At 37.5% G+C, this 25,047-nt stretch overlaps 1 long non-coding RNA gene across 16 annotated transcripts in view; it reads left to right on the top strand.

The window, feature by feature from the left end:
* The window catches only part of LOC106505658 (uncharacterized), a 1,202,834-nt gene that overhangs the window by 435,249 nt on the left and 742,538 nt on the right, over window positions 1–25,047 (top strand). For all 16 annotated transcript variants that reach the window (XR_014823614.1, XR_014823617.1, XR_014823632.1 and 13 more), the window contains one exon: window positions 21,424–21,570. This is a non-coding gene — a long non-coding RNA (uncharacterized LOC106505658). The remainder of the gene's footprint in view (window positions 1–21,423; window positions 21,571–25,047) is intronic.

The following is a 25,047-nucleotide window of genomic DNA, read 5'->3' as shown; positions in this document are numbered from 1 at the left end:
TCATTTTGTCAATATCAAAAAATTGTTGAAATTTTATTTAGTGTTTGCAGTTGAATGTATAGATCAATTTGCGTGGAACTAGCATCTTGACAATATTGACTCTTCCTATGCATAAATATTGAATATCTAACCATTTATTCAGTTCTTTGATTTCTTTTTTCAGTGTTTTGTAGTCTTCCTCTTATAGATCTGGTACATATTTTATTGGGTTTATACTTCAGTATTTAATTTTGTATGGTATTAATATAAATGATAATTGTTTTTCATTTAGACTCCCACTTATTCATTGCTGGCATGTGGGAAAATGTTTTCCTTTTGTATATCTTTTTTTGTCTTTTTAGGGCCACACCTGCAGCATACGGAGGTTCCCAGGCTAGGGGTCTAATCAGAGCTGCTGGCACCAGCCTATACCAGAGCCACAGCAACACCAGATCTGAGCAATGTCTGCAACCTACACCACAGCTCATGGCAACGCCGGATCCTTAACCCACTGAGAAAGGCCAGGGATTGAACCCGCAACCTCATGGCTCCTACTCAGATTCATTTCTGCTGCGCCAAGATAGGAATTCCTCCTTTTGTATTTTGATGTCATATCCTGACACCCTGCTGTAATAACATTTTAGTTTTATGAATTTTTCTGTTGATTGCTGTCTATTTATGAGCCCATCAAAGGCTTTCTTCATTTCTGTTACAATATTTTTGATCTCTAGCATTTCTTTTTTATTTTGTCTTTTAAAGAATATTTTTTCCTTTATTTTGGCATATCAAATATATTATCCCATTTTTTCTTTGATATTATCACTTATTTTAGGTCACTTTTCAGTATTATTATTGTTTATCTGAAGGTAATGTGTCATCATTCCTAGCAGAAATTAAGATATTCTCTTTGCTTTTTTACTTTTATTAGCAGTTTTACCATGATGTGTTTAGGTGAAGTTTTCTTTGTATTTTTCTTTCTGGGAGTTTGTAGCACTTTTTGAATCTATGGATTAATGTCTTCCATTAGTTTTGCAGAAATGTCAGCCATCATTTCTTCACATATTGGGGTCTTATTTTATTCTCTTTCCTATTCTGTTCTAAAATGCACTTACATTTATGTTAAGATCTCTTTACCATGTCTTCTGCAATGTATCAATGGTGGCCACAGATTCTTGTCTTCTCTTCCCAGCAAGAGATGGAGTCTATGTCTCTTCCAGCCCTGCCCTCTTGGAATCTGGCCTCACTCTGTGACTTAACTTGACTAGGAGTACCTCATCCTTGTAGACAGTGGTAAACAAATTTTGGTCCCTGGACAAGTACTATCAGCATTACCTAGACCTTATTAATAATGTTTATTTTTTTTCTTATCACAGACTTACTAAGTTAGAAACTCTGGAAAAAGGGCACAGTGAGTAGGTTATGGCAAATATTCAAAGTGATTTTTGTGCATGATAAAGTCTTAGAATAAATATCTTAGGCAATATTAATTGATCCAAAAGGTGATCAGGTGAATGAAGCAGGATGTTGAGTCCTTTCCTATAAATGTGTGAATTCTAGAAAGAGGACACTCTCTTCTGATGGCCTTGCTAAGGTGGTATAATATAATCCTGGAGCTATTGACAGTCATTGTCTTTCACTTTGCAGTAAAAGTCCCTAAGGAGTAGGACAGAATGAGATGGACACATACATAAGATAATGTACAGAAAACTGTATTTGAACCCTGAATTTACCTGTGCCTGAAGCTCCCGACTAGCCCTTAACTTAATTTTTTTCTCAAGCTTATTTGTTTTGGTTTGTGTTCTTACAACTAAAGAACTTGGCTAATATACAAGTAACCCCTCATTTCCTCTTTCAAATGATATCCCATGTAGTGCTCCCAAAGTAAAAAAAAAAAAAAAATAGATGTTATAGATATGCTCCAAATAGAACAGAGATAGAATTCCTCAAATCTTACCATATGCCTTTTACCAGGCCTTCCTCAGAAACTCTTGGACACTCTAGCAGAATAACCCCCAAAGTCCTAGGCAACATGGATTAAAGCCCACTTGTAATAGACCTTTTGGTAACCTATGATACAACACCTAGTTCCAACTGTTGTGATGTAAATTTGCTTTATGTGGCCCAACTCAAGTAGCCTACTATGTCTCTCTCCTTTTCTGTTCCTGGGATTTCTCTGAAGTCACTTGATTTGCTTAGCACAGACATAGGCAGCCTAAAAATTCAGGCAAATTTATGCTTTTGGGGACGGTCTTCTACAGAGATGATACATAAGTGTCCTGGCTTTTTATCTTGTGTAGTTACTTTCTTATCATATTCTCTAATTCTAAAGAGTCTCTAGTGGGGTTGGCACTTAGGATTCCCAGTTGTAACAAGATTAATGCTGCATTTTTTCTCCTTTCCTGACTGATCTTCCTGGGCCTTTTTCCTGTTTCTTGTGATTATTTCCAAAATAAGCCAGTTGCATTCAGTCATTTTCTCATGCTCTACTTTGGGGAAAACCCAAAATAAGATATCAGTATTATAAAGTATAGAGCTCTCCAATGACTCATGAAGAAGATCATATACCATGACCAAGTGGGATTCATTCCAAGTTCACAAGGATGATTCAACATATCCAAATCAATTAATGTAATACACCACATTAACAATAGAAAAGTCAAAAACCATACATCATCTCAATAGATGCAGAAAAAGCATTTGACAAAATTCAGTATCCATTCATGATAAAAACTCTTACCAAAGTGAGTATAAAGAAAATTTCATTATATGTTTTACCTCAACATAATGAAAGCCATTTATGACAAGCCCACAGCCAGTATAATACTCAATGGAGAAAAGCTAAAAACTGTCTTGCTAAAATATGGAAAAATATAAGGATGTGCACTTTCACCACTTTTATTCAACAGTATTGGAAGTCCTGGATATGGTAGTCAGACAAAAAAAGGAAATAAAAGATATCCAAACTGGGGAAGAGGTAGAATTATCACTATATGCAAATGACATGATACTATACATAGAAAACCCTAAGGACTCCATACAAAAACTACTTGATCTGATAAATGAATTCAGCAAAGTAGCAGGATACAAGATTAACATTTAGAGATTGGTTACATTTCTGTATAACTAACAATGAAATATCAGAAAGGGAATGTAAGTAAAAACAATATCTTTTAAAATTGCACCAAAAATAAAAACAAGATACCTAGGAATAAACCTGACCAAAGTGGTGAAAGACTTATAAGCTTAGAACTATAAAACATTAATCAAGGAAGTTAAAGAGGATTCTAAGATATGGAAAAATATCTCATGCTCCTGGGTTAGAAGAATTGATATTGCTAAAATGGCCATAGTACCCAAAACAATCTACAGATTCAATGTAATCCCTATGAACTTACCCATGACATTTTTCACAGAACTAGAACAAATAATCCAAAAATTTATATGGAACCATAAAAGACCAAGAATTGCCAAAGCAATCCTGAGAAACAAAAACAAAGCAGAAGGCATAACTCTCCCAGACTTCAGACAATACTACCAAGCTGCAGTCATCAAGACAGTGTGTTACTGGTACAGAAACAGATGTAAGGACCAATGGAACACAATAGAGAGCCCAGAAATATACCCGCACACCTACAGTTAATTAATCTTTAACAAAGGAGGCAAGAACATAAAATGAGAAAAAGTCTTCAGCAGGAAGTGCTGGGAAATCTGGACGGCTGAATATAAATCAATGAAATTAAAACACACCCTCACCCCATGCACAAAAATAAACTCAAAATGGCTTAAAGACTTAAACATAAGATATGATACCATAATACTACTAAAAGAGAACATAGGCAAAACATTCTCTGATATAAACCGTACAAAATTTTCTTAGGTCAGTCTCCCAAGGCAATAGAAATAAAAAAATAAATAATCTAATGGGGTATTCCCATTGTGTCTCATCAGTAACAAACCCAAAAGGATATAGGTTCAATCCCTGGCCTTGCTTGGTGGGTAAAGGACTGGCATTGTCGTGAGCTGTGGTGTAGGTTGCAGACACGGCTCAGATCCAGTGTTGCTGTTGCTGTGGTGAAGGCCAGCAGCTACAGCTCTGATTCAGCCCCTAACCTGGGAACCTCCGTGTGCTACAGGTATGGCCCTAAAAAGCAATAAATAAGTAAATAAATAAATAAACCAGTGGAACCTAATCAAACTTATAAGCATATGCACAGCAAAGGAAACCATAAACAAAACTTACAGAATTGGAGAAAATAGTTGCAAATGACACAAACAATAAGGGCTTACTCTCCAAAATATAAAAATAACTCATACAACTCAGTAACAACAAAAACAACACAATTGAAAAATGGGCAGAAGACTTAAGTAGACATATCTTCAAAGAAGACATATGGATGGCCAGTAGGCACATGAAAACATGCTCAACATCACTAATTACTAGAGAAATGCAAATCAAAATTGCAATGAGGTACTACCTTATACCAGTCAGAATGGCTATCATTAATATGTCTACAAATAACAAATACTGGAGATTCTGTGGAGAAAAGAGAACCCTCCTACACTATTGGTGGGAATGTAAGTTGGTATACTGTGGAAAACAGTATGGAGATCCCTCAGAAGACTAAATATAGAACTGTCACATGATCCAACAATCCCATTTCTCTGGACAAAACTTTAATTCAAAGATATGTGCACCCTATGTTCATAGCAGCTATTCACAATAGCCAAGACATGGAAACAACCTAAATATTCATAGACAGACGAATGTCTACAGAGGATGTAGTGTGTGTACACACACACATAGTGGAATACTACTCACACAAAAATGAAATATTACTATTCGCAGCAACATGGTTACAGCTAGAGATTATTATATTAAGTGATGTCAGAAATAGAAAGATAAATACTATGTGATATTATTTATATGTGGACTCTAAAAGATAGTGCAAATGAACCTATCTACAAAAGAGAAACATACAGACATAGAGAAGAGCCTTGTGATTGATTGTCAAGGGGGAAGGAGGAGAGAGTGGGATGGACTGGAAGTTTGGGAATAGTAGATGCAAACTATTACAATTAGAATGGATAAACTACAAAGTCCTTCTATATAGCACAGAGAACCTATATCCAATCTCCTGGCATAGGCATGATGGAAGATAATATAAGAAAGGGAATGTATATGTATGTATGACTGGGTCACTTTTCCCTACAGCAGAAATTGGAACAACATTTTTAATCAACTATAATAAAGAAAAAAAGAAAGCATAGAACTCTGATTAGGATATATGGTTTTGAATCTCAGCTCTGAGTTAGGTTATGATATAGGTCTAATCATTTCTTTCCTTTAGGCCTTAGTTATGTCATTTGTAAAACAAAGAAGATGAACTAGTTAGTTTCCTTTAGCTCTGACTTTTTATGTTCCTTCTGGCTTTGACTTTCATGTAACTCTTCATACTGTTTCAGAAAGTGAACAATTAAACATGAAATTAGAATGAAGAAGATGGCCAATGTGAATAGTCAGGCTCTTGTGGTTTGTCCCTCTTTTCTAAACACCATTTCTATCTTTTTCCATTTTTCTCCCCAGAAAAATCCAGATGATCTGATTCACCCTCTACCTTGCTTTGTCTTTATAGATATAGACCCAGAAAAACAATCGTAAATATCTAGTCCCTTCCAGCTCTTCTGACAGGCCAGAAGCTCTCAAAATCACTGACAATCAGAGCCTCATGTTTATGTAGGAAATAAAAATTGAATGTAAAAACAAGTATAGGCTGAATATGATCAACTATCTTGATGACTAAATGCAGCATAATAGCCTAAGTACTTTAGGACTGGAGCCAAAAATACTTAACAAAATATGGCTTCAATTTCATATTGATCTTAAAAAATGAAATGTTACATCTGGGGATCAAGCTATGGATTTCAATCTACTTTTCCTTGTAATTTGAGACAAATTGAAATCTATAATAAGGGACATAATTAGGAAGGGAAAGAATTCTTTTCTTCTTTCAGCAACTAGAAATGATCAGTTTGAAACTTTACTGTTGTTGTTTTTACACAGTGGTGACTTCCAGTGGGGCCTTGACACAATCATATGTTAATTCCTGCAGAGAAAAGAAGAAAAGGAAGAGATGCTAGCTGTTTTAAAAGAGAGCAGGAGGATTGGTGGGATGGGGGCGAAGGTATGGTACCGAGGATATTTCTGAATACTTTTGTTTGGTGAGAGAGGTTTTGCCATGCTCTCCAATGGCTTCCCTCAGCAGGGCCAGTCTTAAGCAAGAAGAGAGTAAGCAGCCCCTGCAAATGTTTGAGGGGTTCATGAAGGGTTCTTGTCTTTCAGTATGCCTTTTCCATTTGGTGCTCAATGTGTGAAATTCCTTTGAGGTCAGAGCCCTTCCTTTGCTAAGTAAAGAAAAACTAGTGACAGACAGCTTTGTGAAGATGTTATGGATAGAGTCCAAAGTTGGGAGTCAGGAGATAGAGCTCTCACCTCTACTCTGTAGATAATTAGCTCTGTGAACTCATGTAGGTCATTTAACATTTCTGTGGCTTGGTTTCCACGTCTTAAAATCAGTGTGTTCAGCAGAGATGATTTCTTTCATGCTTTGTATCTCCCAAATCTGGATTACTGATAGAAATTCATGCTAATATACAAATAACAGATATATATTTTCCTTAAAGTGGATTTGAGTGTCAAGGCTTGGAGAATCTGAAAGTGTCAACAGATAGAGAAGGGATGAATTGTACTTTATAATTTTTACTGCTTATACTTATGAGCACCTCATCTGCAACATTGTACAGAATGACATGACATACATAGGAGGCTTCAAAGAGTCTAAAATTAATGGTTTTCATGAGAAGAGACTGACCTAGGTTCTCATCATGGCTGAGACTTTTATCATTGGTCACAAGAAATTGCTTTAAAGCTCTGAACTTCAGTTTATATACCTATAAAATGGGAATAATTATACCTCCTTTATGGGGTGATAGATATCCTGGGAAGTGATGGTCAGGAGGAATTAGTCACTAGGGAGGAAGATCACAAGATTTCATAAGCCAGCTTTTCCCTCTAGATGTCACTGTATCTCCCTGGTGCAGAAGAAGGTCCTATCTGCAAATTATCTACAAAATAGCGATGTGGAAGATGGGAGAAGTTATCAGGCATGCTAATGCTTTGGCAATTTCACCAACAGTTAAGTTACATTATTACTGGTCAATGCTGTGTCATTGCTAAAATGGCATCCGATGTTTATATCTTTAGACCTTGCAACATTTTCCAAAAGTGGCAGGGTATCATAGGTCTCATTAATATCACTTTGAACATGGACTCATATCCTGACACGTGGAAGGCAAAAGCATGGTTATGGATCACTACTGTGCAGCACATATGCTATATTTGCACAGAAAACAATCGGAAATAATCAAAACCATTGCTTTGATGAGACTAGTCCAAACTGAAACATAGTATTAGTGTTCATGATTCTGTCAGAAGAGCTTATTAGCTTCTTATATTTTAATTGGTTTGTTAAGTGTAAAGCTTCAGCCATAAGAAGAGCAAAATATCTCAGAACACCTCTTTAGTTGATTCTGGAAATTCATCATTCCATAGTGTGCCCTTTATACCTTGAAGATGACTTGATGATAAAAAAAAAACCAAAAAACAAAAAACTTCTTCATAGACTTGGAGAATAGACTTGTGGCTGCCTGGGGGGAGAGGGAGGGAGCAGAGGGATAGGGAGCTTGGGGTTATTGAATGCAACTTGGAATGGATTTACAATGAGATCCTGCTGAGTAGCATTGAGAACTATGTCTAGATACTTATATTGCAACAGAACAAAGGGTGGAAAAAAAATGTATACATGTAAGTGTAACTCGGTCCCCATGGCATACAGTGGAAAAAAACAAAAACAAAAACAAATTTCTGTTGTCCATGATATTTTATTTAAAATGTTCTCTAATTCTTCTTTAGACTCATGACTCCCAATCTTTCTTGTGATATGTGATTAACCTCAAACCAACAGCAGTAGGAAATTCATCTTAACTCTGAGGATGATGGGTTTGAAATTCTTAAAAATCCTAGAGTAGTCTGGACCTAATCTGTGGACCACTTAAATTTAAAATGCTGCAACTTTTCAGCTCTGGGTGTTATAGAATCAATAATACTTATTTCTCCCTTTATTTCTGTATGGTAGGAGTAATATTCTGATTTCCTGCAGTTTATTCTTGTACAGTAGGGGATTAAGAAGCAAATTACTTAAACCTATTTAAAAAGTGTGGAAAAACATTCAGATTTCTAGTAATGTTTCCTTTCCCTTATGATTCATTTTTACAATTCAGTCCTTCCCCATTCATAATTCATTTTAAATGAAGTGATGCAACATATACCTTGTAGGTATCACTTGGCTTCTTATTAGTGCTAGAAAGGGGAGCCATACAAGAGACCGACTCTTTCTTGGTAGCTATAGTACATCTGCTGGTAACTCTACTACGAAACGTATATTAGGTTCCCATCCAAAAGAATTTTTTTTTTCTGAATGAGGAAAACAATACATACATTCTCTACTTCTTTTGTAGCACTGAACGCCAAGTACTGACATGAAGAAGGGAAATGTAGAGTCATTCAGAAGATTACTGATGAACATAACAAGGGCCGATTTTGCAGTAGTCACACTAAATTGTTTTATTGAGAAAAATTTCATTTCTCAACAGGAAACGTGGTGGGCTGAGTATTTTTCTTTCCACAGAAAGCTATTCAGCTCTTGTTTAATTACCTTGGAGAACCTTTATTCTCAGGAATAACAGCATTATAATGAATGTACCATCAGGCAACAACCAGATTTATTGCCTGAAACAGAGAGCTTTGAAATGTACAGTAAGTAGGAAGTTCCTGTAAGCAGAGAATAAAAACAGCTGATGGAACTTACTAATGTAGACTATGCCATTTGATCTCTTACAATTGTATACAATTTGCTAAAAGTTCAAAAACAAGGTGGTGAGGGAGGAAGAAACAGCATGGAAAAAGACAGAAGAAATGTCTGGTGTCCAGAAACAGTTTGAATTCTTTCTGCTTTATGGCTTATTCGATCCTTTGAAGAATTTCCTGTATTATGGCTCATTCTGGTTATGAGACAGTTGGATTCTAGCTGTGAGTTCATCAAAGGGTGACCATCTTGGTATGATACCATCTGCATCATGAAGTTGTTACCTGATTGAATAAGTCTTGCATGGACCTCTCTCATTTAGCAGGTTAAATTATTGAGATGTTAGTTTGTATTTTGTTTTAATTGATATGAAAGAATCAGGATGACTGGGAGCTATATGAGTGATATTTACTAATAGCAAATCTTTAAAACCAAGATTTAAAATTTTGGTTTCTCTTAAAAAATAAAATAAAATAAAATAAATAAAGATTTGGTTTCTCTTTTCAGGAGGTAGCCAATTCTTCTGTGTTCTTTCTCTCAGGGGCACTTAGAGGCCCAATGCAGGGCTGCTTGAAGGCAGTTTTTCTACTTGGCTTTTGTGATTGTAATTAAGAAGAAGAGGAAGAAGCAAGAGAGATGAGAACTTCCCTGGGAATGGGGCAGAGGTTGGTGGGTCCAAGTGTATCAGATACCAGCACCTAAAGTTTAACATCATGTCATGTCGTAGGATCTTGGAAGGGAATGGTGACATGTCCAGACTGTGGGATCCATAGGTAAGCTGGTCAGAGGGTGCCTATTTTTTCCCTAGACTCACTTCCAGGGTCAGCTCCTTGGTGTGGCCCAGCTTTCTCATTGGAATCTTTGAATTCTAGATCAAGGGGTGGAGGATGGGGAGAATGGCCCTAATAGTTATGATCGAATCTATCAACAAATTGACAGAATGGAGACTTGCATTTGTTTGCCAGGACTGTAGTCTGTAACAAAGTACTATGAACCGACTGGGCTTAAATTACAGAAATATATTACCTCACGGTCCTGGAGGCCAGGAGGAAGAGATAGAGGTATTAGTAGTGTTGGTTCCTTCTGAAGTCTGTCTGGAAGAATTTGTTGCATGCCTCTTACCTAGCTTCACATGGTTTGTTGAAAATCGTCGGCACTCCTTGGCTTGTATACACATCACCCTGGTCTTGATTTTTGGCTTAATCAACTATGTGCATAATAATTATCTTAGTCAACTTGAGCTGTTATAACAAAATACCTGCACAAGGTGCTGCACTTTGCATGGTAATGGGAATGTATGTATAGTTGTCTTCTGAGGAAGAAGTAATGAACAATAAATATAATCTAACCCCAAACATACACATTTTTTTGATGCGTGATATATCATGTTTGTATGCTGTTGAAAATAATGTGAGAAAGACATACATTAATTACAGAACAAATTCTGTGAGAAAGTGAGGAAATAGGTGTATTTTTTAGGGGTAAAGACATTTGCTTATTAATTGGAGGAAAGACATAGAATACAAATATTAAAATGTCAGTAGTTTTGTCCTCTCTTTTATTGCTTTAAAAATTTTAATCAAAATATAGTTGATTTACAATGTTATATTAATTTCTGCTGCACAGTGATTCATTTCTAAAATATTCTTTTAAAAATATTATTTTCCTTTATGATTTATCATAGGATATTGAATATAGTTCCCTGTGCTATATAGTAGGATATTGTTGTTTATCCATTCTGACATGTATTGTATAATAAGACTTCTTTCTTTCTAAATTTTGATTCTGTCCTGACTTTCCAATAATTTCTAAGATCAGGGTACCTGGAAGGTATATTTTGGGAAACTTGAATATTTAAGAATCTTCCTTTGTTTCCTTCAACAAAAATAAATAGGTTGGTCCAGAGTTATTTTTTAATCTTGAATTGTCTAGAGACATCTCTATGTTGTTGTAGTAATTAGGACTATAGAGGTGGTTAGAGCTAAGATTTCATTATTTCCAGGACATACCTCATGCATGTTAGAACAGCTCAGTATGTACTTACTGAATAAGTGCATGCCTGAACTCTATCCATCACATTTTTCAGGCAACTTTTTTTTTTTTTTTTTTTTTTTTTTTTTGTCTTTTTGCTATTTCCTTGGGCTGTTCCTGCGGCATATGGAGGTTCCCAGGCTAGGGGTCGAATTGGAGCTGTAGCCACTGGCCTACGCCAGAGCCACAGCAACGCGGGATCCGAGCCGCGTCTGCAACCCACACCACAGCTCACTGCAACGCCGGATCGTTAACCCACTGAGCAACGGCAGGGACCGAACCCGCAACCTCATGGTTCCTAGTCGGATTCGTTAACCACTGCGCCACGACGGGAACTCCAACATTTTTCAGGCAACTTTTTAATGGCTAATTCTTTAATATTTTGAATTATTTCATCTCTTTTAGCTCTGGGAGAATGAAACCGAATTCCCTTTAATGAATACAAGATATGAAGGGAAAAGATAAATCTCATAAGCATATGCTTCAAGAATGAAGTTCTTTAAAATGCAGATAGATCAGGTACAATTAAAAAATGTTTTTTTGTTGTTGTTGTTAATGGCTGCACCCATGGCATATGGAAGTTCCCAGGCTCGGGATTGAATCTGAGCCACAGCTGTGACCTACCATGCAGAAGCTAGACCCTTTAACCCACTGCACTGGGACAGGGATTGAGCCTGTGCCTCCACAGCAACTGGAAACCACTGCAGTTGGAGTCCTAACACACTGCTCCATAGCAGGAATTCCTAAAAACTATTACATGTAAGTTTAGCCTCTTTTCGGAGACTATTTGTGGAAAAGTTAACATATCTATTAAAATGGTAAAGCAGCAGGGCTTTTGTAGGGAAAATTGGATCTTCCTCATAGTGTATATTATTAAGAACATCGATCTTGGTAATAACTTCTACTAGATGAACAAATATGAAGGATTTCATCTACCTAGAGTTAAGAAATGAGCTAATTTCCTTCTCATAAAAATATGCTTTTTCTTCGAGCATAGGTATAAAGTAGTAACTCATGTAATTATCACAGAAGAATGAGAATACCTACTTAAAGTGTCCTTGTATAGATGACTTTTTTGCTCTTTTCACTAAACAAAGCCTTTGGAATTGGAGAGACTGGTAAGAATGCTCAAGTGTGTGGGCACTTCAATATGCAGTGGAATTTTTCTACAGATTTTGAGCTATTGAGTTGCCACGTGCCTCCTCTGAGAACCAGGATTCTTAATTATGAGAAACTTATTTTGACAAAGATTGAGAGCGGCAGAGACTTAAGTGGGAAAGTTAGCTGTCAGAATATCATCTGTCCCTCATTTTTTCTGAATTTAGGAGGTATTTGTTCCCAAATACCCAATTTCATAGCTATTACTCCTTCACAGATAAATTAGCAGTGACTTGGGAAAGAGGCTCATGACATTTCTGCCCAATAATTTTAAATCATTCTTTTAAAGAAATGTACTTGGTTTATTTTTGGAACTTAGGTTTGTCTCAAGCAGTAGCAAGTTCAGAGACATCTCTGGGGGACAGCAAGTCTACAGTTTGGATGTAGATGGACCCAAGTTTGAAAACTGGTCCTGTCACTTACTTGCTGACTGACATTGGGCGTTTCTTTACTTTGCTGAAGCAGGTTCAACTCTTGTATAAACAAGCATACTAGTACTTGTCTCACTAATGCATTTATTTACTCTTTTAATGAACATGAAATACTTAATACATTCTCATCCCTGGGTTGTGTGCACTTGGGATACAAATAATGGCGAATATTAACCAATGCAAGCCCATTCTAAATGTATCTCCTTTATTTTCCCCATCAGGTTTATGACTCAAATAGGTACCCTTATGCTCATCACTCGGATAAGGAAGCTACACTTAGAGTTTAAGTAACTTTCCAAGTTACACACAGTAGAAATCAGGGAGAATAAATTAACACCAAGACAGCTTTCAGCTGAGAGCATATGGTCTTAACCACTGTGTTACGCTGCAAAAGATGCAGGGATTCAATACTTTCTGCTAGTGTGGACACAGAGAAGAAAACAGTTACATTAAACAAATGTGTGAAGTATCAAGGCATTTTGAATAAACTAGCACTTAATTCCCTGGGATTAACTTTGATATGAAATCTAAGACCATGATAAATCTATGAAAGTTTTATCTGTAGTCTTTGGATTTTTGATGATTTTGAAGTTACTGGTTTCAGAAACACTAATACATATTAGAACCATGGAGTTCCCGTTGTAGCTCAGTGGTTAACGAATCCGACTAGGAACCATGAGGTTGTGGGTTCGATCCCTGGCCTTGCTCAGTGGGTTAAGGATCCGGCGTTGCTGTGAGCTGTGGTGTAGGTTGCAGATGCAGCTCAGATCCCGCATTGCTGTGGCTTTGGCATAGGCCGGTGGCTACAGCTCCAATTCGACCCCTAGCCTGGGAATCTCCATATGCCATGGGAGCGGCCCTAGAAAAGGCAAAAGGACCAAAAAAATAAAGAAAAAGAAAGAAAGAAAGAAAGAAAGAAAGAAAGAAAGAAAGAAAAGAAAAAACCTTAGAAATGTCAATATTTATCATTTTAAAGTCTCCCTATAAAAATTCATTATGTCACAGTGATAAGTACCAGGAATTTTACCAAATGTCTGTTTTTGACGAACTACTTAGTCCATGCTACCATTTACAATAAAGGAAGGATGATTGGAAGATTTAAAAGATTCTAATGTTGTTAATGACTGATACTATTAAGAATATACTTCATAGAAAATATGCTGATATCATATTTATTAATCAAGCGAATATTTTAATAAAAACTGAACAGTGATTTTTATGAGCACATTATAGGAGGATGTGATGTGTGACTTGTACTGTAAAGGCACCAATAAATCAGAATGAAACAAATTAAAATGGTACATTTTTAATGACTTGGAGTTTGGGTCAGATAAAATGAAAATGGAAAGTTTTGAATTAATAGCACATCACAAGCTTGGAGACTTGCATGTGATCCAGCATTTGTACATATTGTGCGCTATTAATTTGAAAGCAAAAATGGCTTCTGTAAAACATTGCCTTTTGTTAATTAGACAACTTCAAGCCTTTGAACATGAATCATTAACTGCTGATATTGCCCTAAGGACAACTGTTTGTGATCTCCTGGGGCTTTTAAAGATAAAGCAGAGGGGAAAACAATAAGGAAAGGAAAGTGCTTATTTCTAAGTTTTAGATTATCCAATTATTTCAAGTAGAGAAATATCATTAATAGGGTCACTTAAAATAGAACTAAGTGAGAAACTAGGAAGACAACATCTCAGTTGCAGGCATGAAATTTTATGACAATTCTAAAAGAACAAAAGTTATGAAAAATAGCTATTTATCATTTTAATGGTGACAGTAGATTAATGCAAATTCCTATATATGGGGAAAATGTGACTTGTGCCAGTAACGTCTATGTTACTGCAGACTATGGGACTCTGTTTGCAAGCAAACCTATCAACCATTATTAAGAAATCCTCTGATGTACTTGGCAGAGACTTTGTAGATTGAAAGGGAAATTTCATTATGTCTTTAAACACTTAAATACTTGAATTTATAGTTCACTGATCTTGAACAGCCTGTCTCTCATTTTGATTCAGATTTCTTTTGCTCCTTGGGTCTTTTTTAATGGTGGCTTTTGCATTTATTCCATTACTTAGAAAGGTAGGTTTACTTTCCTTGTGATGTTTTTGTTAGTGATGCTGAGTGCTTTATACAGCAGTCCTGACTATGTGACAGATTTCCTAGGAACAGGATTTTCTCTTTGATGCTCAGTGTCACTATTCACTGCATACATGGTAGGAAAGGGACGTGTCCTAGATTATTCTAGAAAACTAATATATAACCAAGCTTAGCTTGCTTTCTTTTGCTCTTACAGCTCCTCTGTGGCCAATAAGTATAGAGGTGGTAGGTAAGAACAAAGGTGTTGCATGTTTCACCGACATCAAGAGACATCAGCACCCAGAGATTAAAAGCAGGGGCTTAAGGAAAAATGGAGTGAGGAGGTCACACCAGAGAAAATGGCTCTTCAACACTTTGTAAGATGTAAAAGGCCATGTTTAAAGATTGCAGGTATTATTATTGTTTATTGCTTTTACAGCTTAAATTCCCTAGGCATTCTCTGAAATTATGAGAGGATCAGGTTGTACTTTTCCTTCTAACACCTTTTTCTTCCTTTCCTTTCCTCCTTTGTGCTTGTCTCGATATTTATCCTGTTCTGCTCCTAAAGAGAACCTGGTAAGTGGAGGCCAGAAGGTCTGGTCGGAACTGTTCCCTGCCCTCACCAAGACCTTCATGCTGTGAATGCACTAGGGGCAGCATATGTGTATCTTTTTGCCTGACTGGTACATATCATTCCTGTGTTCAGAACCTTCTGTTTGAATCACTACTTGTTTCTCCTTTGGTGTCCTGGACCAGTACGTCTGCCTCTCCTGTGTCCTCGTCCCATATCTCAATTTCTTTCTTTTTCTTTTTTTTTTTTTTAGGGCCACACCCACAGGATATGGAAATTCCCAGGCTAGGGGTCGAATTGGAGCTGTAGCTGCCAGCCTATACCACAGTACAGCAGTGCGGGATCTGAGCTGCGTCTGTGATGTACACCACAGCTCAAGGCAATGCCGGATCCTTTAACCCACTGAGCGAGGCCAGGGATCAAACCCGCATCTTCATGGATGCTAGTTGGATTCTTTTCTTCTGTGCCCCATTTCTCACTTTCCTATGACGTATTCCTTTCCTCCATGGGAAGGTGTTTTTCTTTTTTCTTTTTCTTCTCTTTTTTTTGGGGGGGAGGATCTTTTTGTGTGCTCCATTTGATGAAAATTGCTAGCCATTTTGCACTGGTTGGTGGTATTTCATGATAGTCTTCAGGCAGTAAAAGATAGAAACACGTTTTAAATGAAAGCAGTGGACATTGTATGCTCAGATCACCTTTGTTGGATGCAAGCCACTTTGCATGACTAATGGTCTTTGTGTGTGGATGGTTATTAGATGTTTAAGGACTATCACTGTTAGAACTTTAGATGGTCTTAGATGTGGGTGAACAGTTTGAAATCTGGCTGCATTAGCTAAGGTCTTATTGTAGGAAAGCATATTTCTATCACTTTCTAGATGAAAGCCCAAGCAAGGTTTATTTTTTGGCTTGAATAGACCTGTTATTGGTGTGGCGTGTGGGTCTGTTTTGCAAACAGTTCTTATTAATCACATAAATCATATCATATAATAAACACTTGGATGCTTATAAAAAAGGGAGATTCAAATGTTTGAAAGGATGTCTTGTTTATAATTTTATTTATGGAGGCAACACTTTTTTTGATTTTTTTTATTGTTATTTCCCCAACACATTTTTTTTTCCAACTGTACAGCATGGGGACCCAGTTACACATGTATGTATACATACTTTTTTTCTCCCATTATCATGCTCCATCATAAGTAATTAGATATAGTTTTCAGTGCTACATAGCAGGATCTCATTGTAAATCCATTCCAAAAGCAATAGTTTGCATCTGTTAACCGCAAGCTCCCAATCCATCCCACTCCCTCCCCCTCCCCCTGGGCAACCATAAGTCTATTCTCTGAGTCCATGATTTTCTTTTCTGTGGAAAGATTCTTTTGTGCTGTATATAGATACCAGATATAAGTGATATCATATTTTTGATTACATATTCTGGAATTATATTTCTTTCTATTTGTCTGAACCACAGAAAGAGACTTGTCCCATAAGCAATACTCCTTAAGTATTTGCTGAATGAATGAATGAATGCAAAATGTAAATATAGGAAAGGCAATGTACTGTAAGGAGAGTGAAGATGCCCAGGCACTGTGAATGAAGCCTTCAAACAGAGGAAAGAGGGATGGCAACATTTCCAGGAGAAATACTGAATAAATGCATAAAGTGGCTTTGCTTTGTCTTTGCGACCTCTCAGTGCCTTGGTTTCTTCATAGGTAAAATAAAGGGTCTGAGTTAGATCAATATTTTAAAACTTTAGCTTTGTGTTTATTAATCACATTGTTGAAGTATGGGGTCTGGGAACCTATCTCTGTGAATCTGATCTAGTGGTTCTGTGTAGAAATCAGGAGTTTGCATTTTTTTTTATAAGCCCCAAGGACAATTCTGAGAGCAGTGATCCATGGATGATCTTTAAGTTCATTATGTACCTTAGAAACTCTCCTTATACCTGTCCCAGGTACTGGGACATATGCTAAAAGGAGGGACATCTGCTAAAATCCATTGATGTCCTCATAAAGTCATCATTTGTGGTCCTTCCTATAACCCCCATCACTCCCTGAATATACCTAACAACTCAACAATTCCAATCTTTGGCATCTTTGTTAAGCAGAGATTTTCAGTTTCAGCCACTTCCATGGATTGGTGGCCAGTCTAAGATTGACTGCCCTTGGGTCAAGTTCAAAAACTTGTGGCTGGAATGAGGTCAGAGTCCTGTGTAAGGAAAATGGCCTTTCCTGCTTGAGGAACCACTTACCTCAGAAGGGGCTGTAATTGGGAATTGTTGTGATGGATCCACCTGGGTCAATGCTATTCAACTTGGCTCCAGTGTGTGAATTTCTTTTTGGAGACTTCCAATCTCAAGGTCACTGGAATAGAGTTGAAGTCACAAGGATTCAGCTATCCCCTGTTCTACTGAGGGACCTCAGCTTTCAAAATTCTGTGCTTTATGTGAACATAGGTGATAGACTTTACATGAACTTTTGCTGATGTTATAGTTGAAAAACTGGTACTTTTCACCTACCTTCATACCTTCCAAATTTCCTTTCAGTAATGAATATTCTTTAGCTGACTTGATGGACTATGGCACCTATGACTTGAGCGCCAATATATATGCCTTGAGTAAAATGGCACTTATTTTCCTTCTGTCTCATTTCATATGGGTTTTATAGGAATGCACTTCACAGTTCTGTAATCAGAAAAAGTGAATAAGCATCAATAATCCTGTTAAATATCTCTTCTCTCTATTGTACTGGAATTTCTTTTTAAATCTGATAAATCTCTCCAATCAGCTCAACATTCCTCCCAAGCCTTCCTTAGGTCATTTTTATTTTCTGGTTGGTGAGGAGTGTTTGTAGCATTCAGCAAATGCCTTTGCCTTAACAGGACCTCGTGAAACATTTATCATTGTTCTTTGGCTCCAAATTGCAAATATTGTCATAAAAGTTCATTTCCCTGACATGTTTTTGGAACTAGTATGATGTTGACATAGAATATAGCACTTGGAATATAGAAGATACCCATAGGTGCTGTTGAATGAATGGATTAATGCCTGAATGCTGGGTGTCAAGGAGTTTAAAGTCTAGTCCTGGCTGTGCTACTTTTGAGTTTTGTCTCCTCAGGCAACTTGCTCAGCCTTTCTGAGCCTCATTTTCCTAATCTGTAAATGGGGAACAAAAGTAGATGACCTCTTTATGCAGCAATTCTAAATAGTTCTAAGGATAGGTTGTATGTTGAATGTTGCCTCACCTCTCAGGACACTTATATTTGCAGATTCAAAGTAACAATTTCTAAACTCAAATGGCTGAAACACTAAGGACATTTTCCTAATCCAATCACCTGTCAATGGACATTTAGGTTGTTTCCATGTCTTGGCTATTGTGAATAGTGCTGCAATGAACATGCAGGTGAATGTGTCCTTTTTAAGGAAGGTTTTGTCCAGATATATGCCTAAGAGTAGGATTGCTGCATCATATGGTAGTTCTATGCATAGATTTCTAAGGTACCTCCACACTGTTCTTCATAGTGGTTGTACCAGCTTACAATAAAATGTCTTTTTCCCATTTTATGTTCTTGCTTCCTTAGTCAAAGATTAATTCCCACCGACAGTGCAAGAGGGTTCCCTTTTCTCCACACCCCTTCCAGCATTTGTTTTTTGTGGACTTTTTAATAATGGCCATTCTGACTAGTGTGAGGTGGTATCTCATGGTAGTTTTGATTTGCATTTCTCTAATAATCAGTGATGTTGAGCATTTTTTCATGTGCTGTTGGCCATCTGTATATCTTCCTTAGAGAAATGTCTCCTCAGGTCTTTTGCCCATTTTTCAATTGGGTTGTTGGCTTTTTTGCTGTTGAACTGCATAAGTTGTTTCTATATTTTAGAGATTAAGCCCTTGTAAGTCACATCATTTGAAAATATTTTCTCCCATTGTGTAAGTTTTCTTTTCGGTTTCCTTTGCTGTGCAAAAACTTGTCAGTTTGATTAGGTCCCATTGGTTTATTTTTGCTCTTATTTCTGTTGCTTTGGGAGACTGACCTGAGAAAACTTTTGTAAGGTTGCTGACAGAGAACATTTTGCCTATGTTTTTTTCCAGGAGTTTGATGGTGTCTTGTTTAACATTTAAGTCTTTCAGCCATTTTGAGTTTATTTTTGTGCATGGTGTGAGGGTGTGTTCTAGCTTCATTGATTTGCATGTAGCTGTCTAGACTTCCCAGCAATACTTGCTGAAAAGACTGTCTTTTTCCCATTTTATGTTCTTGCTTCCTTTGTCAAAGATTAGTTGACCATAGGTGTCTGGGTTTATTTCTGGAAGATGTGGTGTATATACACAATGAAATACTACTCGGCCATAAAAAAGAACAAAATAATGCCATTTGCAGCAAAATAGATGGAACTAGAGACTCTCATACTGAGTGAAGTCAGTCAGAAAGAGAAAGACAAATACCATATGATATCACTTATATCTGGAATCTAATATACAGCACAAATGAACCTGTCCACAGAAAAGAAAATCATGGACTTGGAGAATAGACTTGTGGTTGCCAAGAGGGAGGGGGAGGGAGTGGAATGGATTGGGAGCTTGGGGTTAATAGAAACAGACTATTGCCTTTGGAATTGATTAGCAATGAAATCCTTCTGTGTAGCACTGGGAACTATGTCTAGTCACTTATTATGGAGCGTGGTAATGTGAGAAAAAAGAATGTATACATGCATGTGTAACTGGGTCACCATGCTATACAGTAGAAAAAAAGTAATGTATTGAGGAAATAAAAAAAATGTTTTACATAAAAAAGTGTTTTGAGCTAGAAATAAAAAAAAACCAATAAGGACATTTATTATCTTACATAACAGGAGGATGAGAAGTAGTGCAGGCTTTATATTTCAGTTACTCAGCAACTCACCGATGTCATCAGGAAACCAGGAGCTTTCGGTTTCTGATCTGCAATGGACCATCAAGTTGGTTCTCCTGGTAGCTGCATGTTAATTGGAACATCATGCTTTTCTTTTTTTTCACATCCAGTCTGAGAAGAGAATGTCCTAGCCATCCACATAATATTGTTTCTTCTCTTCAAGCTGTTTGTGTCCATCCTTGGGCCAGCTAAATCTTAGAGGACTTGAATAGGGTGATTAGATTGGACTGGTCATTTGGGATAGAATGGACATGGTTGTTCCAACTATACCACACTGGTTATACATTATTAATCATTATGCATTTGGTCTTCCAGTGCTGACTAGAAGGCAAAATCTACTTTGAAGTCTTTAGATGCCTATAAACGCCTTTCAGTGTTATACCTACTACTGTAATTATAACACACCTAGAACCCATTTTCAGGTTGGTAACTATTTAGTGAACACCTTTGATATGTTTCAATCTATTCTTGGCACTTTATAGACGATCCAAATGAAGTAAACAAAACATAGTCCCTGCTCTTCAGGAACATAAAATCTCATGTGTAAAGCAAGAAGTAAATACCTGAGGCATTCCATTTGGGTCAGTGGGTTAAGAACCCAACATGTAGTCCATGAAGATGCAGGTTTGATCCCTGGCCTTGCTCAGTGGGTTAAGGATCTGGCATTGTCACAAGCTGCAGTGTAGGTCACAGATGCAGCTCGAATCTGGTGTTGAAATGACTGTGACATAGGCCTGCAGCTGTAGTTCTGATTTAAACCTCTAGTCTGGGAGCTTCCATATGTACCAGGGGCAGCCATGAAAGAAAGAAGAAAGAAAGTGGGGGGGTAGTTGGTGGGGAAGGAGGAAGGAAGGAAAGAAGGAAAGCAGATGGGCAGGTGGGCAGGCAGGCAGGAAGGCCTGAGAAAGTAAATTAAAATCTTGGGAAAGTATATGTCAAGTGTCAAAGAGCCATAGCACTAAGTAACCAATTGCTAGACACCTACTGTATACCAGGGATTATGGTTGCTCCTTTGCATATGTGATTATATTTTATTCATGCAACAATGTTTCTCATTGGATTCTGAAATCACCACAAGGTAGAGGAGAAAACTTAGGCTCAGAGAGATTAAATACCATGTCCAAAGTTATTCACCTGGTTACTGTCAAGGCTTGGATTTAAGCTCAGAATGCTTTGTCTCCAGTGCATGTGCTTATTTCTACTATATCATGCTTTATAGTGAAGGCTGATACAGAACTTTCCAATCAATTAAGCCTTTTGCCATCTTTATTTGGGATGATGGGCTAAAAGAAAATACAATTAAGTCACAGAACAGAAAAAGGTGATTATTTCTGGTTGGGTTTTTCAGAAAAATATGCTGAAATGGACTTCGAAGTACAAGGTATTTACTGGAGATTGACACTTGGGAAGGAGCAAAGGAAATTGGGCAGAGGAAGAAGTTGAACTGTGATGCCAGCCCAACAAAGCTGAGGCCAGCCTGGAGGAGAGTGTGCAAGTAAGTATTGCCTTGCAGAGCATCTTTCTTCCGGTAAAGCCTTTGTACCCCAATTTGCTTAGCCTGGGCTACCCTGGGAAAGGTGTGGCTTCAGCGAGCCTGCTCCCTGGAGCTGAGGCAGGCCCTGGAGAAGCAACAGTTGGAGGCTGTCTGCTGACCACACCCCTTGCAGCTGGGAAGCAAGGCCTTTCTTGAAGGAGATCTGGGCAATGCATTTCTGTGTGTATCATAGTGATGCCAAGGGCAAACTCTATCTCTATCCCAATTCTGCCCATATTCTGTTTGTGTACAATGAGTGTTACTAAAAGTGGTGACTGGGGGCCTATTTGACTGAAATGTGTAGGAGCCTGGGAATGATAAGACTGCAGATGTCATTTCCATGCTTGCTAAAATGCTTATAAAAGGATATCTTTCAGTCTGGCCTCATTTCTTTCAAACCAAGGTTTCATTTACTCCTTAAAGGTGTAATTTGGGAAATGGGCAACATTGTATCAAAAGATAGGAGCCATGTTTTCTCATCACAGCAATGAGATCAGGCCAAACCAGGTCACTAGATTTCTTTGTTTTTCTGAAGTTGGTGGATTTCTAGGATTGGTTTCTACTAAGGCAATTACGGGATGTTTGTAGGCTTTTGGATGTCAAAATTTACTCGTCTCAGATAATTTGTTAATTAGATTGATGTAATAATCATTTCACTATGTATATCAAACCTTCATGTTAAAAACTATATTTATGATTTTTATTTTAAGAAAAGACAATGATGGGCACAGTTATAAAGCCATACTCTTGGTGTGGCTACTAAAGCAAATACACATGAATCAATAAAGGGTGGATCAGACAAGCCAAAATTTGAATTCTGCATTATCACTAACTGGTTATGTGACCTTGGGAATGTTTCCTAACTGCTCAAGTCTGCATCCTCATTTGTAGGATAGATTAGCTATTGCTGTTACTAATGCTATTATAATTTTGGTTCCAAAACACTTTACCCTTTTGGTGATTCTCTGCTTGCATTCTAGACCCTGCCTCTTAAAATGCGAAATTCAGAATGAATATAATATGTTGGACCTAGTAAAACCAAAGGGGCACACTGTGGGACTCAGCCTTCCTTGTCCTAGACACCTATAAACACAGCACAGGTTGCTGTGGCACACATAACAACCACACACACTGTTGGCTCAGTTTTTATCAATGCCTGCAGGTCTTTTGTTCACAAACTGCAGATAAGTCAAGTTTTTCCTTGCCTCCTCTCCATCAAATGCAATTGAATTAACTGAAAAGTAGAAGTTTACATTTATCTCAGTTAAATTCCATGCTGTTTTGAAAACCAGGGCAATGTTTCTCACTTATCACACATCCCAGCTGTACCAGTTGTCTGTGAGTTACTATTTCATGCCAAACAAAAGAAAAACGTTTACTCGGGGACCCTCACTGACCCCCTAACTTATCTGCAGAGGCCTGGGTTGCCAAAGTGATCTGGAGTTGTTTTCTTCCCCATACTGCCTTAGTGTATTTTTGTGTCACAATTAAGAGATATGATAGTAGGAGTTCCTGTTGTGGCTCAACAGTTAATGAATGTGTCCATGAGGACACAGGTTCGATCCCTGGCCTTGCTCAGTGGGTTAAGGATCTGGCGTTGCCTTGAGCTATGGTGTAGGTAACAGACGCAGCTTGGATCCTGCATTCTGTGGCTGTGGTATAAGCCTGCAGCTACAGCTCCGATTCAACCCCTACCCTGGGAACCTCCATATGCCGCAAGTGCGGCCCCTAAAAAGCAAAAAAAAACAAAAAAAAAAACAAAAAAACAAAAACAAAAACAAACAAACAAACAAACAAACAAAAAACAGAGAGAGATGATAAAGTTTAAACTACGCTAATGACTAATGTGCCCATAGAACAGTGCTGGAATGGAAGTGTAGACTCCCTTCTCAGTTATCATATATGGTAATATTCCAAGTTATTTTTCAATGGTCAGGCAGATCTGGAGTAGGCCTTCTTGGCTCTGTAAGATGCTAGGATAGCTTTGAATGGGAGGTCAATCCCAGTGCAGATTGGTGGGGATATTTGCAAGTGAGCAGTGTATGCTTGTGAAAGAATTCTCCCAAAGAGGTTTGGGGGCTCCAATGGATTTTAAAAAAATCTCTCCAACCTTTTCTGCCCAGAATGTGTCATTTATCTTCAAAGGCCACATTAACACCTAGGCTTGCTGGGTGGGCATGAGAGCCCTTGATCCAACCCACCTGAGCTCCCAAGTGTCAAGCTACAGTGACCACAGCTGGTAAAGGAGGGGCGCTGGCTTTGTCAGTTTTCCACATCTGGTCTTTTGGAATGATAACTGGAGGGACTGTCATTAGGTACCTCTTAATGTCTTTCTTAAATGTCCTGACTTAAATTTATTTAGTTGAAGGGGTTCTCTGTGTAGTCATAACTATATTTCAAATAATGATTTATGTAAATTAGAAATGCCATTTTTCTTCAGCCTAATAATTTCAATGAACCAATTACACAAAACCAAATTTAATCAAATGCATTTTTTTGTCCTTAGGCAAGTGTGTATTTTCTGGGCCTACAAAGAAACATGATGTTGCCATTGGATTGGCTGAACAGGGCTGATAGATGGGGCTGTCAGAATTTATTGCTAATTTGGCTGTTAAGCTTTGCAAGGACTTGACAGCATTGATGCCTTACATAATGATATTTAATGTCTGGTCTTGGGTTGGAACTTCAGTTTTCCCAAGTGTTGATAAACACATAGCTTTTCTCTGTGTTTGTAATGTATACCCTAAACTTACTTTATTTCTTTTCATGGAGGACAGTTTGCAAGTGTGGAAGCAGTCTTGATGCATTCTCTTCTCATTCTCATTATACCCATGTTCTGTGGCTTATGTTGGGTGTGTGTGTGAACAAGTGACTGCTTCTGACTGTGGCATTGGAAACCTAAAGATATGGAAAAAAAATGAAAACATACAATATCCTATTGCTACTTCAGTGGGTAAGGGTAGGAATTATGGCTAAAGTAAAAGAACTGTAGGAATGTGCCAGAGTAATAGAGTATGGGAAAAATTAGAAATTTGTTTGTTATCAGTTAGAGCCCGCAAGATATTAAGAGCAAAAGATCAAGTGTTAAGAGCCCAGATAGAAAATGCACACTTCATTTGGCTATTGTTATCATCAATTCATGAGTAGGAGATACTGTTGAATGACTGCTTCACAGAATTTTTGGATGAAGGTAACCTCATATAACAAAGACAAGGCAGAAGGACAAATAAATTATTTTCTTCCAACCTTCCAGAAAATTTCATTGAATTTGACATGCACATTTCACTATAGTGGGATCACCAGTCCTTCAAAAGCTAAATAATAATAAGGGAGTGAGGCCTTGCTCTTAAAAAATCCATAATCAAAATATGATTGGACTAAATATCTATCTAAGGTATATTTCAGGATAAAAGCCTGTGATTTGGGTTCTTTTCACAT

Source organism: Sus scrofa, chromosome 13 (genome assembly GCF_054392235.1).
Source record: "Sus scrofa isolate SSC_HxYL_T2T_F1_AM1 chromosome 13, Sscrofa_HxYL_maternal_Yorkshire_Landrace_v2.0, whole genome shotgun sequence".
Taxonomy (NCBI): Eukaryota; Metazoa; Chordata; class Mammalia; order Artiodactyla; family Suidae; genus Sus; species Sus scrofa.
Note: the sequence above shows the minus strand (reverse complement) of the source record. Positions and strands in the feature narration are given on the sequence as shown.